Source organism: Temnothorax nylanderi, unplaced genomic scaffold (genome assembly GCF_030848795.1).
Source record: "Temnothorax nylanderi isolate EJ_2023f unplaced genomic scaffold, tnyl_v1.0 TNYL_tig0067_pilon, whole genome shotgun sequence".
Classification (NCBI taxonomy): Eukaryota; Metazoa; Arthropoda; class Insecta; order Hymenoptera; family Formicidae; genus Temnothorax; species Temnothorax nylanderi.
In genome coordinates this window covers 613,034-633,162 of record NW_027249129.1, presented here as the reverse complement: position 1 = coordinate 633,162, position 20,129 = coordinate 613,034, and the positions used below count along the sequence as shown (strand labels likewise).

Below are 20,129 nucleotides of genomic sequence, written 5' to 3'. Positions count from 1 at the left end.
GCGAACTCGTGCCACGCGTTTCTCAATGACTTGATTGCATAGATAAAGAATTTCATTAAACAAGAGGGGAGTTAAATGCGCACAACGCGTTTCCCATGCGTATATATATTCTCGCGTTACCCCTTATTTAAATACCTAGTTATGTATAATTTACAAGAACAAATGTACAAACATCTCATATCGATATTTTATATCATTCTATATTTATCGTTGTCACCAACGTTTTTAACATTTTTTTCCTATCCTTTTTTGAATCGCGTGTATACTAAAAAATTTAGACTCTATACCTAAAAGGTAAAAGACTTTCAAGTTGTTAACTAAATATTTAAGAAAAACAACACCCTAAGTAAGCAGAAAGATTAAATAATCTAATGATAACTGTTTAGCAGGATTTGGTATATATATTCTGGTTTTTTCTGGTTCATCTTTTCGAGTCACAAAGAAACACCCGCATCTTAGTGGTCTGAATACACGTTAAGATGCCGCGAGAACGCGCGGGAGGAGATGCGCGCGCGGGAATTATTAGAAGACCCCCGGAGAATTTATCGTTTCCGCCGCCGCGGACGAACGAGGTGGCTCGTTTCTCGCGCGCGACGCGCGAAATGCGTTGCGCACCTCCGGGCGAAAATCGAGATTAATTCGAAAACGCGCGACGAGGAGAGCCCGGCGTCGGCGCGGCGATTTACGGCGCGCGGCGTAAGCCGACGTTTAATTAAAACGGAATCGACCCTCCGCCCGACAGAAACGCCATGTCCCACGGCTCGAACACGATCCGACGGTATTTTCGAAGCGAGGATCCCTCCTCCTTTGTACACAGGCGCGCGTCGTGTTCGCGAAACTGGTTTGCGCCGAATAATTATTCCCTTCCAGGTAAACGTGCTTTATCTCGCTATGTGGGTCCAGCGGGCAGCTCCAGGCGCGCATCTCTGATTCGCAGCGATGCTACGCGGTGACTGCCATATTTCCGATGCAATCGCCGCATCGCGGCATCGGTGTGCGAGGTCAGGTAGAAAATTTATATTTTCCCGATCGCTTTCATCGTTTATCTAAATTAACGAAAAATAATTAAGTAATTTAAATCAAACAATCTCTCAAAAAATATTATTTTATATCTATAAATTTTTTTTTTGCAAGATCGTTTTTTTTACCACTGAATAAAATTTACTCCGCGATTTATCTTAGGCGTTAAGATAGAAATAAATTAGGAACTCCTTTCAAAGAAATATTAAATAAGTTTCTTTTTTATAACATTTTATATTCGGGCGCACAAAGTAACTGGGACACTCAAATATATCTGTCGTTATTTAAGGATAGTTCAAAAGATGGCGAATGTGGATCTTGCGGCATTTCTATCGAGGATCTTCAGCGTTCACTTCGTGAATCAAAGGACCACGTGGTTTCGTACGTTGACACTAAACGCTCGTTTTACGCGGCTCGTGCACTCGATTAGTAGAGCTAGATGCGTAGTACATGCGCTTTGTATTTCCGACTGAAAGGGCTTTCTCTCGTTCTTCCTCCCTTCATTGGCCGAGACCACTCGATAGGGCTTTTATGGGCGCTCGGGTTTAGTGCCGGTGTTCCTGCGCGTGAATGAAGAGAAATAAAGCGAGGGCCCTCGTACAAGCGTCGTTGTGCATTTCGGGGAGCATACTTGCCATTCGACATTCGTGCCACTAAGCTCGAATTGAATGATACGCGGATAAATTAGGCTGGCGTAAGCCCTTTCGGGCCGCAAATAGAGCGAGCGTGCCAACCGATATCTCTAACGATGTTTGTATTAAGGTCTGCCCGAGGGCGTACGTTAATGGATTAATAAATCCCCCAATCGAAAACGCAGCGATTCTCCGCGCCGAAAATGGATAAGATAAATACTGGAATCAGCATTTATTCCACTAATGAGAAAATTTAATTAGGGTAGAAAGGCATTTTAGCATTTAATTTAAAACACAAACATTTTATATTTGAAGACTTATTAAGGATCAAAGTATTTTATCAGTGTGATCTTATTTTCAAGAATATAGTCTATCTAATTAATCGATCTACAATAAATACTTCGTTTAATGTTCAAGCAAATAATTTTAGAGCTATATGCACGATTAAATACAATTCCCTAATCTTTTGTATCATAATTAAATAACAGAATTGTTTCAACTGGATCTATTATTCATCGAAATTGAAGGAACTCTATTTTTTTAGAGTTTAGATGGAATGTTTGATTAAATATTGATTTAACCCTCCAAAGACGTATCTTTTGAAAGATTATAAACAAATCATCTTGATCCATACTCTATTAGATAATCAAAAAGTCGTTCCGCGTATAAATATAATATATAAAATAGCAAAAGAGTAACAGTTTGATTTTTTACATTCCTTGCGATATAAAGAGGATGTAAGATTAATCTTCGAAAACTAACGAATACTCATCTTGAATGACCCAATCGCTGGTCAAAAGTTAATGTATGCGTGTTAAATATTAAAAATTTTCTATAGAGAAAAATTAAAACATCACTAATTATCCATAATTTTCTTTCGAAATGATTTCAACATTTTTCTTTCGATATGAATAATAAATATCTTGTAAAATATCGATAATTTTCTTTCACATTCTAATTTGTAGCACAAATTGCATCAAAACTCTTGGAACGATATCACCTAAATCCGTTTAAACCACGTTCCATGAAGTGGCAATCGTCGTTATGGTGTGAGATATACCTTTAATCATGAATCATACTCCGGCTCTCATACGTACAACCATACGCGTTGTTCGACCGGCGCACACTGGGCTCTAACGATCGTTCACAGTTCGCGATAAATCGCCGTCGTTAACGCTACGAGGGTTCCATACATTTTATTTCCGTGTCAGCGAGCTCGTGCTCGCGGAAAAACGCGGCAAGGGCCAAAAGATTTATGTCGAACGATGCTAATCGAAGAATTAAGTGCAACAGTAATTTAACGCGAGTTAAATAGACCGAGAACCAGTTGAGTCTAGGTTCAATTTTCCTAAATCTTTTGCCACCGTTGAAGTTGATTATCAATCAAATAAGATTTTTTTTTTCAAGTTCTGGGAAAAGTGGGTAAAAGCATTGTTGCATCAAATACTGAAATCATTTTAACGATTGAAAAATTCATGATCGTTTATCCAGGAAACGCAAATGCGCGTAAATACATGGGTAAGATTGCCAAGCTCGCGTGACCTCGAATCTATGCGGGCAATATAATTACATGTGTCTCGATGGCTATTAGAAGGAATGGCTAACATACAGGATGTCCAGATAGAGTTATTATAGTTTCCTTCAATTTATAATTCATCGAGGATAAGTACGATTTAAATCAGAGCACAGAACACGTTCACAGAGAATCCTGGAGAAACGTTAACACGTCTGCCAGTAAACGACCGGAAATTTGTTTGCCGCGCGATGCCGTGATCACTTTTGCCATTATTCTTCTTCAAACCATATGTTTTATCATGGCAGGCTATTCACGCTGACGGCTGTCCCGGCAAATGAAACGTGTCTCTTCTCTCTCTTTATAGCGACAGTCTTTCTTGGTTTATAGATTGCAAGACCTTTTTCAATCATTTGAATAATATTTATATTTATATTCAGTCAGGTTGCATGTATCACACTTCGATAGCATTCACTTTGCTGCACTGTATATGTACTACTTTCAAGGCTCTACTAATAACGATGAAACGTTCCTTACTTAAGTGTTATCTATTTAGAAACTTTCCCATTTCCATTTTTATGCGCGGAAGCACGCAAACCATTTCACCAATATTTTAAGTAACTCTAAGTTTAACGAATATGTGACGCAGGTGCCGTAAATGGTAATTTTAATTACTTAAATGACCCAAGTGCCATCCTCCAGCCTCGTCGAGTTGAAAACGCCACATCTCTAGTCGGCGTATACGCGAATAGCGCTGGTTATTTGCGTATTTTTTCCACTGTGCATACCGCATACCCCTTCGCGGATTATCTTGTGCCACGAATCGTCACGACGGCGAACGGGAACGTCAAATACGGTTAAATAATGAGGGAACGGGATGAGCAGCACGCTTCGAGCGCGAGCCACTTATCTACACCGCCGATCACGACATTCCGCTCCGGTAATGCCGATTATCGCGATAATAATTAAGCGTAATTGGAACGCAGTCGGGCACGCGACCCTCGACGTTCTCAAGCAGATGCGTTCCGCCTTTTTCGAGAGAGGCACGGTGCGAAGACGAACATAAGTGTCGTCCGCGCGTTCTTCTCCAGGCGAGAGAGCCGCTGCAGGTGCGCGAACACATGCCGATCCCGAATGAATGCAAAAAAAAAAGAAGAAAGAAAAAGGAACGACGATTATGAGGAGACAAAATAACAATGCGAAACTGACGGTGTTTGGAGATAGCTTATCAGGACTCCGATACGGTCAGGACAAATCGAGCTTAATTGTCCGAAACAATCATCGATCTATATCGAGCGCTCAGATTCATCGGTACACTGTTAAATTCGTAGTGTCAAATTGTACTTAATTTGAGACATTTTTAACCGTTCCTATAGGTCGCCACTGCTCAATATGTTAATTTATAATTAAAACAATGTCAATTTTAGTAAACTAATGGAGTTAAAATAATACTGTTTTGTGTTAAAATAATAAATTTCAAGACACATGGTAGTTAAAAATAACAAAAAATGTTATTCAAGGTATCGGTTTAAATTTCATCCTTTAATATTTAACAGTGTACAGAGCAATCGTTAGTGATATAACCACAAAAGACGATAGTTTAATGCGAATGATTTGACGCAGCAGTTGGCTGAACGTTGTAATCTTAAAAATTTTAATTATGCGAATACACGTCGCGCTTTTGTCGTACTTAGACGTGATAGAAATTGGAAGATCAGAAAAATTGCGTCTGCCGCGTGTTAGTAAAGTCAGGAGGCACGAGTTCGGCATATAAAGTATCTTTAACGTATTCTGGAAAATGCATCGCGCGCACGATTCTGTTTACAATTCGATCTCCGTAACACGCATAAGAATGCGAAACACGCCGTGAGGCGTTATATAATGCAATTAATCCGAAAACAATTTCAAGAAACGTCTCTGTTACAATTTAATAATCTAATTCATCTAATAATATTATTAGAATTAAATTATAATATAGGAGTAATTTCACAATAAAAATGATAGTGTGTTTAAGGTACACCAATTTGTACACTAAAACATTATCTACTTTCGGAAAAAATGCGGAATTTCCACCAGAAAGAATGACAACATTAATCTATCTGCAGATGCAGCAATTGTTTGTAATTTTGTACAAACGTGCAGTGAGCACAGATATGTATGTATACCACTAGATATATTACGGCGTTACATACGTGTGTGAAGTGCATTCTAATGAGAATGCATGCAAAATATATAAAACACAAAAACAAATTACAAAACTGGTTTAATACGAAACTGTTTGTCGTCGACTATTAAAATCTCGGATATGTTGTAAAATAATGGCACATAGATATACTATTCAAATACAATAGAAAGTTTATTCTTGAAATTTTGATCCTTAATAAATCTTCAAATATGAAATGTTTGTATTTTAAATTAAATGCTAAAATGTTTTAGATTCTAATTAATTTTAGAGTGAAGCCAAAATAGTTAAGCTATATCTGATTAAATTCTAGTAAAAAGAAAACAATAAGACTTCCTGCCAATTTTAAAGTCAATAGTAGAATCAATTTTTATGGTGCAAGGTTTATTGTGAAGAGAGTACATTTTTCCCTTCGTACAGACATATCCCTCTCGAAGTTTCAATTGACATTAATTTCGTTCGCGTTCCTAAGAAAGAAATTAATTGCCGAGCAGATCCCACGAGACGATCTAAATTAATTGTCGGAAAATACGAGTCGATATCCGTTGATCCTCGCTACAAACGAGGGATCGACCGCGTTCTCGAGAGACAACTCAAGAGATGCACGACTCACTGTGCGATAGCGGTAATTAGTTCAATTTCTGCGACTGCAGACGCGTTCACCTTCGAGTATTCCCGAGTACTTCACGAGTCGAGCGTAATTAAGCAACGGCGACCACACACTTGGAGAGCGTGCACATATTTTCCCTTCCGTCTCTGTTTCTCTAAACCAGATCCTTTCTCCTCTCTCTCTCTCTCTCTCTCTCTCTCTCTCTCTCTCTCTCTCTCTCTCTTTTTCTACACATTAACTTCCCCTCTAAATGCCTAAGCAATAAGTCACGAGCCCAGTTGCACTCCACTTGGCGCACACGCGAGGCTGAGATCATCGACACTTATGGTTATAATACTTTCCTCCGTCAATGCCCTATCTCTCTCTTGCCGTTTCTCTCTTCTCTTCGTGAGTTTTTTGGTTCCCATGCTCTTCACGCAATTTTTCTTGCCCGTCGCGTACCTACGTCGCGTGTATTTCTGATTCGCAACTTCAAAAAAAGAACGCAGTAATGCGTAACGTTGTTCTCGCCAGTTACTTGCGCTACAAAGCGCTACAAAGAACGTACTATACAAAGAAAATGCACCATGGCCCGGATAAGTTGACGATGACTTAAATCACGGCTGTTCGAAGTGCAACACGGTAAAAACAGGCAGAAAGTATATTGCAGTCGAGAGTATCGTAGCTGTTATTCCGCGCGGAATCAATTTGCCTGTCTACCTTTGAATAACATACATTTTAATAACACTATCCGGCACATATGTTGTGGAATAATATTAGATTCTTATTTTTATTTTATTCTTATTTTAACAATATTAGATATTTTTTCCTTCATGTTTGGATTTCGAAAATAGCCTGGAAATTGCCATTTAAAGCTTTAACTTCTATTCATATCTATATACAATGTATAAATAAATATATATACAAAAACTGATGTTATATAAGACAGTTGCCATATAATAAAGAGCTATCACTACTAAATTTATAATTATTTTTGAATTATTACTAAAAAAAAGTATTATAGTTGATTTCTTTGTAAATCATAAATATAATATTTAGCATTATTAATTAGAAATTTAATTATCGCGTTAATGACGTGTAATCTTATTTAAAAAAAAAATACATGTAAGCATATACGTTCCACGTAACTCGTGAACCTGGAGCATCGGTTGTTACGACAGACTCGATTAATTATTCGTACATCTGCTTCCTCGCGATAGCGCGAGAAGAGGCGTGGATCAGATGCGATACACTCGCTCGTGTGCGTATGTATACTCTCGCGAGATATAAAAGTACCGGGTCTCCAATAAAACCGTGCTGACGCGAGACAGCAGAAACGCAGCTGTAAAACAGGAGCTTTGAGAACTCGTCCTAACATTTTGCTGATTTTGTAGTGGTTTCTTCGAGTTGTATTAAAGTCGTGATAAAGCTCTCGCGAATAAGCCATCAAAGTCAGTTTTAAATATAAGTATTATAAAATTCAAACTTCACGAAAAAGAGTGTCTATTGAAATCTAAAAGCATTTAATCTTTTTACAATTAAGTATCTTTGATAATAGCCCTTTTCTGTAGTGTGAGAAGAAAGATAAAAACAATCGATTTTTTTTTAATGGACTTAACGCCAATTTCAAGAATAATTTAGTTGAGGCTGTCAAACTGGCTGTAGGAGTGCATTACCCTCTTCGAAATAGAATACATTTCGATTATACAGTTATTTCTGGCGTTCTGTTCCAATGTATAATAGGAAGTGCGAAAATGGTAGATTTAATCGATTTTCTGTCTGCATTATCGCCACGCAATAATACTTGGTTTCACAAGGGAACGCGCAAAAATAATATTTCCTACCGTGGTGACATAAAGCGCAATACAAGCAATTGTGATAATGCATTTCCATGGCCATTCCATGGCCATTATTCATCATAGATGTGTGTTTGTTTCGAGCAAAATGAAAAAGAAACAGAAGCGTATACTTCTCTGGAATGGGTGTGGACATTGTCCCTTGTTTCATAGAAATCCTCTTTTTAAACTCACCTGAAACAGAAAAGAAAAAGAACCATCAGTATTTCGTTTTAGTATGAAAAGTTGTACGAATTGTCGTATTGCCAGTCTTTTGAGTAAACTATTTAAAAAATCGCAAGAAAATGTGGTCAGAAATTTCAGAAATTGCGCTGATTATATTTATTACTTTTCATGAAACTTCGGTTTAAAACTTCGTGATTTTTATCCTGCAGTTTTTAAATAAATGAACTCGTGTTAATATGAAATATTTTCAATGTAATACAATTTAAATTGAATAAAAATCTATTTCAGATAATTATGTTTCTTATATATCCTTATTACTCACATACAATCACTGACATTATTTGCGAATGCAATCTGCGATGTCATACATACATCAAAATTAGAACCATTTCTAAATTTTTTTTACATCACATGCTTTTTTCGCGATGGTTCATTCAAAAGTGCAATCATTTTTCAGAAGGATATATTAATAATGTTTCATCAATTTACAGCAACCTGCCAAGAGTTATATCGATTACTAATTAAGTATCGACACATGTCTCATTGACGCCGTTTTTTAATCTTTATTACACCATTTGTTAGCTCTTTCGAGGTGAATTGTAGTAACAGTGCATGACTCCACTTCTCGAGCGACAAAAGAAGGCCATTCAGCCGTGATCACGCTTGAGACGAACCAAGTGTTAGAGCGAACGACAGTGATAAATGAGAGACTGACAAGAAATACATGGTGTGTCGAAAAAGCGGCGGTGATTTCCCGAGAAGTGGCCCGAAAACGTCGCGAGTATAGTGGGAATTTAGTCTGTTAATGTCTCGAGAGGCGTCAGATTCTTACTCAAGACTTTTAGTCGTTTTCCAAGCTCCATACTGTCTATTGAATATTGACGCACAAAACGCAGATATCGCGCTCGTTAGAGCGTATGTGGAGAGAAAGAGTGAGAGAACGGTTACAGGATATACCGGATTAATAGTCGGAGAACTCGAATCGAGTTTTACAAGCGAAAGTGACTCGACACGCGATAAATTATCACGCACTTACGTATGCATGAAAATGTTTTCCTTCCTATTATTCGTAGAAAATATATGTTTCAGATAAGAGGAAACACGAAATAGCAAGTTACAATATTTACTTTAAATAAACATAACGATCTACTTTGTTACGTAGACGCTAGTAGTGCTTAGTCAATGCTAATTTTCTGTAATTTATAAAATAAAATACAAATTTTCTGTTTTTCACGGCTAATGTACAAATAATTCGGTATACATCATGTAATGCATATATCTAATTTATCATAAAATTCTATACCGAACCTTAACAGTTATTTCAGATATTTAGCCGGCCTGATGTGTTAAACGTGCGCATAGACAATCTTGCAATATACATGCATGACTAATTGTAAGAGAATTCTCCGGGAAAACAGGATGGTGGCCCTTTATTCACAAGTTGATTCAGAGAGACGGCTTTTGGTCCGACGCCCGCTTTAATTATGTATTTTGCCGCGAAGGGGAACAGAGCATTTCGAGAGTTACGGTCGCACCACGCGTGATTCATCGTTCGTTTGACCCGCCGTTGTGTACGCCGCCACTTATTCGTCGGACCGGGTGATACGTGCAAGTGCACGCTCTATTTCTTATCGTCTCGTTTTCTATCGCATGACGCACGCATGTAAAGGGCCTATGCTTCCCTCCGGAGGAGAAGCGGAACGGGTATACAAGTAAGGAGAAAGGCGTTTGACCGTAAGTTCCTGGCGCGCGGCAGATAATATCGGTAAAAGGCGCTTTATTGCCGCCACCGTTACTTTTATTGCCGACCTTGTTGGCAGCATATGACGAATGCCTCTTGGCCATATATATATGTACATTTAGTTTGGCGTGAAATAATAATTTATTATCGTCATTCGTGGACGTGTCAGTCTTCAACGGTTACGGACGTTACGACAGAATATTGTCAAACGGAATATCTTTCTCAGTAATTTCTCAGTTTACAATTATTAGTGAACGCTTATAAATAATAAATCAGGATACTTTGTCACGGATGCCTCAGATTTTTAAACCTTTCACTGAAGATACGATCATAAATACGAGCGACAAAAACGAAATTAAAATGTTTCAGATTTTTAAACCTTTCACTGAAGATGCGACATCATAAATGCGAGCGACAAAAACGAAATTGAATTCGTATGATATCTCTCGTATCTAGCCTTAATCGCGAGACAGCTGGCGATCCCGCTGTTACGCGACCGTGAAGAATCTAAGAAGGCTAATGTTCTTAACGGCCAATTAATTAGCTTCGTAATTAAGAAGCACGCGCGCTTGTTCCGCTTACGGACAAACAGACAGCGTGAGATTGCGAAAATTAATAAACGCGACTTTTCCCAGATGCACGCGACCATTCGCTTTCCCGGCTGAACGCATCGCCGAACCTTTCACGAGGGAAAACCGGCATAATATAATAACGCTAATCTGACTTATACGCGTATTATTCATCGTCGCTTTTACGCGTTCACGCGTTACTTTTGCCGGATATGTCCCAGTTCTGTAGTCTACTATTATGCCTTTGCACGTTGCGTTTGCTGCGCAGCTTCATTCATGGACGCGCGAGTCATGCGTAATTTTTATCATGATTTTTTCCTCGAACGAAAACATTGAGATAATACACAGTGGCAACACCATTCCGCGGTTTGAAAATAGAAGAATATGTGAGGAATATATGTTATTTTGAAGCATATTTCTCTAAGGACGGTATTCATAATCGGTTTTTATATTTAAGACCATCTTATGTACAATCTTAAGATATCATAAAACCAATCACAGAGCCGTATTAGCATCTTAAGACATTACTTAAGACGATCTTGAAATAAGAACTATGAATGCCGGCTTAAGTATTGACTTAACGATGGATGTTATTAATATGGTTTATCATCAAGAGTAATTTAAATTGTAAAAAAGAGTATAATTTACAACACACACACATATATATATAATTCTTTATTATTTTCTATCCAAAGACAGAAGCAAATATTTCTTGGAAAAATCCTATTGACGATAAATCTTTGCCGAGAAGATATTCGCGAGGATATAGAGAAAAAAATATTGGCTTTGGGGCGAAAACTTCGAAAGTTGCGCTAGGGGAAGAACTTTAAATAAGCCTCCGAGAGCTACAGCGCCCGATGAAAAAGAATGGCGCAAGAAATTTATACTGACGCGGATATACTTATGACGCAGACGGTGTGAATCGAAAACGTAATTATCGTAAATGCATGTTTTCTTATGTGTCTCTTTTAATCATCACTTCAAACATGATGTCAATTTTCATTAATAAAAGTGGAAGTTGTGATCGATCCATAAGCCTATTGACATAATGTAAACTAATACTTTCAGTAAAGAGAGCAATTAATACAATTAACGAACCAAAGAATCACTTTGCACCATTAAAATATCAAATAGAAATTTGACTAACGTCTGTATTTGAATCTGTAATGTTAATAATATGTTTGAAGGTATTGTTTCCTTTTTAATATTTATTATAATCGAAAAGAATTACATTCGTGACGAGTCTGAATCAGCACGTCTGAATCAGCTATCTCAGCAGCATCTTCCGGAAATTCGCGTTTCTGACCCAGTAAATTTTCATCTAACAGAGTCCCCTTTCCAGCTAGGTGACATCCAAGGGATCGGTTTCTGGTTTGCGACGGAGAAAAAGGAACACAGTCAGGGTCGTTACTCTCGGCGGATGACGAGGCAGGAGTTCACGGGTCTTCGTCGGAGTGAACGTGACTCATCCGCGCGCCCTAAGGAGAGAACTAAGAACATAGTATGGAGGAAAGCAATGCTCTCTATATGTCGAGGCTGACTCGAGAGTACATCCGGACGCGAAAGTCGATTCACGCTCTTGGATTGTGGTAAGAACACGATCATGGCAAATCGAGTGCCTCGTTTTCGCGTAGTATCCTCGGTATCGCGAGAATTACTGTAAATGAAATACACGTACCGGGTGCCCGCGAGGCATCGTAAACCGCACGGAGAATTGACGGATTTATATTTTCTCCTGGCGATGAAATACGTGATTAAATTAACTATCCAAATATGAAAATTCCACTTTAATAACAACTTCTGTATATCTTGAATAAACTTTAATGTATGATTAGACAGTAGTAATTTTTAATTTAATTTTTTCATCGTTATAATATTCGAGATCATATCTAGCCATGTTTTACAATGTTACATACGTTGAATCATGAAAATCAAGTCTGATCAAAGCGTTAACGCGATATAGATCAACTTGGGTATGCTATTTCTGGGATTCAATAGCGTCATCTTTCTAAATAAACTATCAGAAGAGGCTCGTCGGATCGATTCGGTGAATTATGCAGATGCAACGAGAAAGAGGAGCGGCTGATAGGATGCAGCGTCGATAGGACGGCGTTCGCACGTTCTCACAAACAAGGTGCAACAAAGCTCGAAAAAAGTTTAACTTTAACGGTGGTGGGCCGCAGAGCGGTAGGGATGTCAGTCAGAACATTCACCTAAATCCGCGCCATAAAATAGCTTTTAAAGCGATCAGAAGGGAGATGGAAGGGCGGCGCACGAATCGTGCTGTCACAAAGGGACACATTTTTGCGGATTAAGGGCGCTCTTTATGCGTTCATTGTTCGCGAATCAGGCCCAACCATTTCTATGTGTGTACATAGGAGCACGAAGACATATAGGTCACGCAACTCTTTTCCGTGCATGAAAATCCTAACAATAGAGGATGATCCTTATCGAGCAACGTAATTATGCAAATTAATATGGAGGCTCATTTCGAGGCGCAGATTTCAAACAATCGGTGGTGTGATTTGAAGCACACAAAGACGTGTAAAACGTCACATTTCTCACATCTCGAGACAAGCAGCTTCTCAGAAGTTACAGAAATCGACAGTACAATTGTGTATTTTCAGAATTGCGTTCTTTTTTTTCTTTTATAAATAATCAGTTGAGATTAGATCTCTCATTATCAAATAAAAAATCATTGAAATGCTTCGTCAAACTTATTAAAAGTAGTAACTGAAGGTAATAAACGTTATTTATTTCTATAGACGTTTCAATTTAGCATTATTTTGTAATCATAATTTTTTTAAATAGTTTCAAATTCTAACTGATTAACGAATATCTATGTCGATTTTTATTCTTTTGGTCATTATATGGCAATTCATATGATGTTTTAATGACTTCTCTAAGGAATATCTTGTCGTTTCCAGAAAAGCACTGTTCTGGGTGGCTAGAGAAGTACACTTGATAATTAAATCAATTAAATGGCATATTCATTGGTCAAAATCTTTGGCAATAAGGAAAGCGATGTCCAGTCGGGTGAACGAAGTAATTAACTTGCAAATCGACGAACAATGATATTAATTCTATCGTATTTGGCAGGAATGGAAATTCCACGGTTTTGCCAAGGCGGAAACGCTCCTCGTCCCAACTGGCTTCTGCGGTTTGCAATTCTCGCGACGAGATGAAACGTCACGATGCGACGCGCTCGGGTGAGGAAAAGCAAACCGTGCGATAACAGTGGTTGGCAAATTCAACCGCAAACTTAATTAACTATCGATGACAATGTTCGCGTACCGTTGTGAAAATTATAGATTGTCGAGAGCAGAGAGAGAGAGAGAGAGAGAGAGAGAGAGAGAGAGAGAGAGAGAGAGAGAGAGAGAGAGAGAGAGAGAGAGAGAGAGAGAGAGAGAGAGAGAGAGAGAGAGAGAGAGAGAGAGAGAGAGGTCGTACGAAATTTCTCGCTAATAGTAATCTCGTGACAATAATTTCTAACGGCATATCTTCCATGCGCTGTTGGTGCATGTTTGTTTTCTATAATTGATTATGAAAGAACGACAATTATTTTGGAAGATTAGAAATTGTAAATTACTTCATCTTTATTCTAATATGAAATGTTTATATAGCCGTGTAACTGTAAAACGAAAAAATAAAAAGTGTACCGATGACAAAATAATGATTAATGATGTCGTCCTGATAATGTGATTGAGTTAAAGTATTCTCACAAAAAAACACGACGATACTTCGCATAATTGCGATTCTCACGGTATTGCGTATCAATTCGGAGGTCATGATGACTCATGTGAAAAAAATTACGACGGCATTGTGTAATGCGATGGTCGCGAAAGTAGAAAGTATGACGCGTTGATTAATCACAATCGCGTGATTAATTACGTTAATAAGTTACCGCGCGCGCGCACGCGTCGCTAATCAGCTGTTGTAATTAATCGGCGAGTTCGTTGCTCCGTGCAAAGCAGATCCACGGTGTTTCTAGCATGTATTAATGAACATATGACGTATGCGTTAATGTATAACGTTCATTTTACATTATTGCGCATATAACATCTTTCGACACATGATTCTATACCTACAGTCACAATTAAAATAATATAATCAAAGGCTTTATATAAAAAAGCTGACAATAGCGATTTTTAGGCAATCTTTTACGCGCTAAATCATGAAATTTGTGCAAAGCGAATAATGATGTAACGACAAATGTACCACCGTTTACAGACTCAATGGATCAAGGTAGTTAACTAATTTTGTACCACTATTGTGTCGGATTTCGTAATGCTCGCGGATTTTTTTCCCTAGTGGATCGTGCTTCCTTTTCAATCAAGGCGACATGTAAATTTTACTGGTTTCACCCCCGCGCAATTTAACGCTCAATTCTGCCGCTAACCTCGCAGCAAATTGCTATCTCAATTGATCGTGTCCTCGACAATGCATTTGTGCCGACCGTTACTTAATGGCATCTGACTGCATTGTAGGACACGTGTATCGGGCACTTTTCCGCGGAACTCATTGCGTCCCGACGTACGCCCGTCACGCATTGGCCTGATGTTACTTCCGGTAGCTCCATTCAAACGCGAGGGAAGGAGGAAGCTTCGTGCCAATTACGTCGATTACTATGATTGAAAGCGGTTTGTCAATATTTCGGAGCAATACAATAAACTGTTGTTTCAAAAGTCGGAATCATCTCTAAAGGAATCGATTTTTAAATAATGTGCACATATATGAATCTTTTTCATGATATCTCAAATGTTCAATATCTCAAGCATCGATTCTTTTTTCCTGTCTATTTTACACAAAGCAAAATTGGTTTATAGTGCAGCAAATTAGTCGCATTGTGTGTTCTCGAGGCTACCGACGCGACGCCTATCGTTGCGTCATGTCCGGTGAACCGCTCTGAACTTGATATAATGTTGTCGCTTCGTGAAACGCAAAGTGGATCATCTAGAAACGAGATGGAAAAATGTGTCGCGATATGCAATCGCATCATGTCCGACGATACGACGTCCTGGTGTGATACTTTTTCCAGCACAAACAATGCGCTTAAGTTCACTGACACGTGTCACAAATGCTGCTAAATCAGAACTGCATGCAGTAAACTTTTGAAATTTTTGCGGATTAATATTGCAAAAGTAATAAATTGTGAATTTCATAAAAATGAATAAAATTTTATAAAAGAGACGATTAATATATATTGATCTCTCTCTCTCTCTCTCTCTCTCTCTCTCTTTCTTGACATAAACGTAAATTTAAATTATTCACTAAACAGAAAAACTATTTTGTTATTTTAAAATAATTTATTAGTTAAAGGCACTGAATAAACAATTCGATCGGTCGACTTTTGGATCGAATTATTCATCTGCATTGCAACTTGCAACGCGTGTATCTTCCCCTATCGGCGTCGGAAAACTAGAGTGCAGCGACCGAGAAATTAGCATATAATATTTGTTGTCGAGTTGTACGGCTTACAGACGTAAGAATAAACGAGAGGGATCTCGCTACGCGTCACGGGATTTCTATCTTCAACGGGAAAGGAACAGTCGCATTTACATACGTCAATCTCGTCAGCGCATCGTTTTCACGCCTCCGTCAATCATATTCCATTAGATTCTCCATGTGAGAACGTTCTAAACACACGGAAAATGCCTAGACCCGTCTATACCGGGTGGCGCGCGTTGTTGACGGTCAACTCATATTAAACATTAACCGGGCAACTTCGGTCTTTATTGATCGCACGTGCAATCGCTGACCGGCAGGAATGCCTGGACATTTTGATATGTATATGACATATATGTACATGTATATGTATATGTATTATGTCCAGGCATTCCTGCCGGTCAGTATACATACAACTGGCACACGTTGATTCGCGGTGCAGGTCAGACTGTCAGAGTTCAGTAGACCGGTCATGGCACGGAGGACACGGAAAATCGCGTGTCGAGGGGAAACACGTGTGCAACGAAATGATCAACGGTTTGAGTGACGTACGCACGCACGCACGCACGTGTTCCGCGTGTATTATAAATCTATAAATATCTCTGTATTTATAGATTCATAAGCCAGAACGAGACGTATCGAAATCTATAAGTGATACAAATAATAAACATAATGAAATAATATGACGTTAAATAATATATAAATACAGTAAAATATGTTTAGCTTCGCGAATTAATCTTCGATGATGTTGCCAATGAAATTAATTTCTTAAGATATACAGAAGATATGATCTTCAAAAATAAAACCGATAGCTGATTAATTGATGATAATGAAGTCGAGCTATGTACGTAACGTGAAGTTTAATCGATCGCTGTAGGGATCGATTTGCGTTGTGATACCCAGAATACCCAGAAATATATCTCTGCAGCAATATCGATAATTTACGAGCATCGTTTTCTCACCTGAAATAAAACGAGCTGTTTTAATCCGTGACCTTTATCGATAGCTATTTTTCAGTCACGCCTTACTTCCACGACAATAGCGCGAAATCCTTTAGTATATCCCTTGATTTAAGACCTATTCAGTGAATCGAACTAAATAGATTGAAGCTATCACGTATTCTCGGTCGATTTTATTTAACGCCCATTTAAATAACGCGTGCCCAACGCGTAAGTATGTCAGCGATCACGCTTTTACATCTTAGGTTTTTATATCGTATTCTTACTTACATAATTTTATTATAACACAAATAATAATTAGTAATATATAATATATATAAAGAGAAATAAAAGCTTTGAAGATGTTCAATGAAATTAATACTTCATTATGATTGATAAACGTCCGCTACTAGATAACAAACTTTCGATGAAAGACTGCTACTTATTGTTCTGTATCATTCGGATAATTTTCCTGAAGAAAGAATTGTTCAGTTCCTTGGGCGGGTAACTGCGATAAAAAGTTGGCAAATGATCGGGTATTAAAAAATAACAGGTTTCGTTACCGACTTTTGACATGCACAGCAGTACAGCAGCATATTGCGATCGCTCGCTGTTCTCACGCACGGCCACCGCCGCGGGCGAAAGGAAAGAAATCCGCTCACTTCGTGTAATTGCGGTCTGTCGACTGTTAGCTTGCCTTGACTAACAGAACTTTGCTCTAACATTGCGCTGCGATGTGAATCGGTTATAAATATAAAGAGATTCTGACGTATTCTCGGGAGCTATCGGCAAGAAAGTGAGAAATATTTAAGTGTATGTGCGGTGAAACTCACAACCTAAATATCAGTAAAATATGAAAAGTTCTGAAATTTTTCTAGACATTATTATTGTTGTACCTACTTTTGTAATTTGTTAAAAATCTCTAAAATATTTTATGTCCAATTCCCGCGTTACAACTTTTCGATACTCATCGTTCTATAGAACGTGAAAGGTTTACGAACTGATGGAAAAATTGATCAATTCAAGCTTCCCTCTGTCTATGTGGACATAAATGAAATCAGAACGAATCGATCGTGAGAAAACGAGAACGAGTCGCCAAGAAATCTCTAACTTCTCCTCTGGAAACAGAATCGAAGAATCTCACTGTACTGGGAAATCTGATGGGAATAGATTTCCGGCATATTCTCACGTTCGGCCGTCCGCAGAAGACACTATTTTCCGTTCGTAAATTCGATTCATTCGATTCTTACTAATACAGAAGAGTGGCACATTCATTTTTTGAAATATATCAAATATCTTCATCCATATATAATATCAATATAAATAAGTATATAAATACTTCGTATTATTACATCTTTAAATAATAACTCCCGTTAACACGTATTAAAAAACGTAGACATCTTTTTCTATGTTTCTAATACACTTGAATATAAAACTGTCCTTCAATCGCCATGCATTGATGCTGTAATCGCATTGTATACGACAAACGTTATATTCAAATCGGATACGATCAAGCAAATCGTGATCAACGATGAAAGGTTCAATTGGTGATGTGTAAACTGTACGACGGACTGTACGAAATATAAGACCACGGGTTAAACTGGCGTCAGCTATAATTAAGTAACGTCGTGACGAAATCGTTTCACAACGAGACCTACATTGAGTAAAGCGCCTTGAAGAAATCTGATTCAGTCTCGCGCACGAAACTTTTCTCGTCAATGAGACGCCATTAGTATCTACCATAAGGTCAATGCGGTGGGGTTTTACGAGTTCGCATAATATAGACGATGTCATTATCTCGTACATTGATACGTCACTCGTTATCGCAACTCGCTAAACAGTGACGCGAACTATTGATTTCGACATGAAACGTGAAAAATTTAATCGAATAGAAATCTAGGCTAGATCAAATAATAATGCTTTGAAATACAACTATATAAATCTAGAATATTAAAACATTTTTAAATTTTGATTTCTCTTTTTTAATAAAAATTTTTACAATATTAAATATTTTTTAGAGAAAATTTATCGTATATTATCGTATTTAGTTGGAGCGTTTTCTATAATTGAAAAAACGCCGTTAATTCGCATGAGTGCACATGTCATTGAATTGCAGTATTCCTGCATGATTTTTGCAACGGAAAATATTCACATGTTATTTCTGATCTATTTAATCTCATGTCTCTTCCGAGTGAGTGATCCAGTGAGTTCCCCGTTTGTGCAAAAAGGGAGAGAAAGAAAGAGATCAGAATAGATTTCTTTTATCCCACGGCAGTTGTCGAAAGTTACTATTTGCAGTGTCATCGCGATTTTTCACGGAAACAAGGCAAGCGGCGAAAATAGAACATGAATTGAAAAAAATGATCTGGTCAGATCTCTCAAACACTCATTTGTAAAATCGATTGATGGGGTGAAACCTTTTTTCGTACGGAAACTCAGCGAGCGTCAGAATAAATGTGAAAAATTGGACTCGTGTCATTGTGCGAAACGCAACGAAATCCTGAAAGCTCAATGAATAAACGACATCGGACGGTGACGGTGCGATATCTGCTTTTTCTGTAAACGTGCAATATGGTCCAAATAGCAATATCGCGCGATACCGACCTTATGGTGCTTTTGCAGAGTACGCTTATCGTGTACATTACTGTATAGAGAAGCAAACTCATGGAAGATTTATTTTAATGGTTTTTTATCCGATATTTTTATTCCATTCGTCAAAAGCGCATGGAATATGTATCGATGTATAATTCTATTTGATTATTTGAAAGGTTTAACATACACAACCATTTTTAACTTATTTTTTTAAGAATATAAAAATATTAATTTAAATTTAATTTTTTCAAATTTTTAAAAGATCGATCAATTTACAAAATCATTGTTATATCACTAAACTCTTCTGATTCTTTCAATTGGTGATGAATATATTCACTTAAGAGAGAGTAAAGAGAATACTAAAAGTATGTGCATAAAGAGACGATGGGAGGGAAGTTTGGTCGAGGGAACTATAATTACGGCGACTTTTTCTTTCGATTTGGACTCGAAGAGAGCAGGTGGCTGAACGAACGGGCCCTCCATAAGTAGGTTCCCAAAATGTCGATGCAGAGAGCCCCCGATTGCAATCAACGCGATTTGTGGACGGTGGGAATTCTCCGCGTTGTTAGCGCGGAGTCACGTGTTCCAACACAAACTAGTTAGTCACAAAAATCTCGGGGACCGCATTCCTGCCGGGCTTATTAATCTTGTCAACCTCTGCCGAAAATAACATGTGCTTTATATGACTAACCCTAACAACGATATCATATCGACTAAATGCACGATTTATCGCAGAAGTTAAGAGAACAACTAGAAAAGATCGAATACTTTATGTAACTTAATAGATTGCGTCTCGTCAGCGTTATAATTATTAACAATAATAAAGTTTATTAGAAAATTTATTTAGAAATAAAAGAATACCTTCTTCTGATTCTTCTATTTTTTTT

The 20,129-nt window shown here is 37.9% G+C and overlaps 1 protein-coding gene and 1 long non-coding RNA gene across 9 annotated transcripts in view; one reads left to right on the top strand and one right to left on the bottom strand.

Annotated features, from left to right (window-relative positions):
* Positions 1-11,842, top strand: part of LOC139773725 (uncharacterized) — a 224,215-nt gene extending 212,373 nt beyond the window's left edge. The window contains exon 3 of the long non-coding RNA XR_011718410.1: positions 11,610-11,842. This is a non-coding gene — a long non-coding RNA (uncharacterized lncRNA). The remainder of the gene's footprint in view (positions 1-11,609) is intronic.
* The window catches only part of Raskol (Ras GTPase-activating protein raskol), a 219,324-nt gene that overhangs the window by 36,796 nt on the left and 162,399 nt on the right, over positions 1-20,129 (bottom strand). The gene's annotated exons all lie outside the window — the stretch shown is intronic.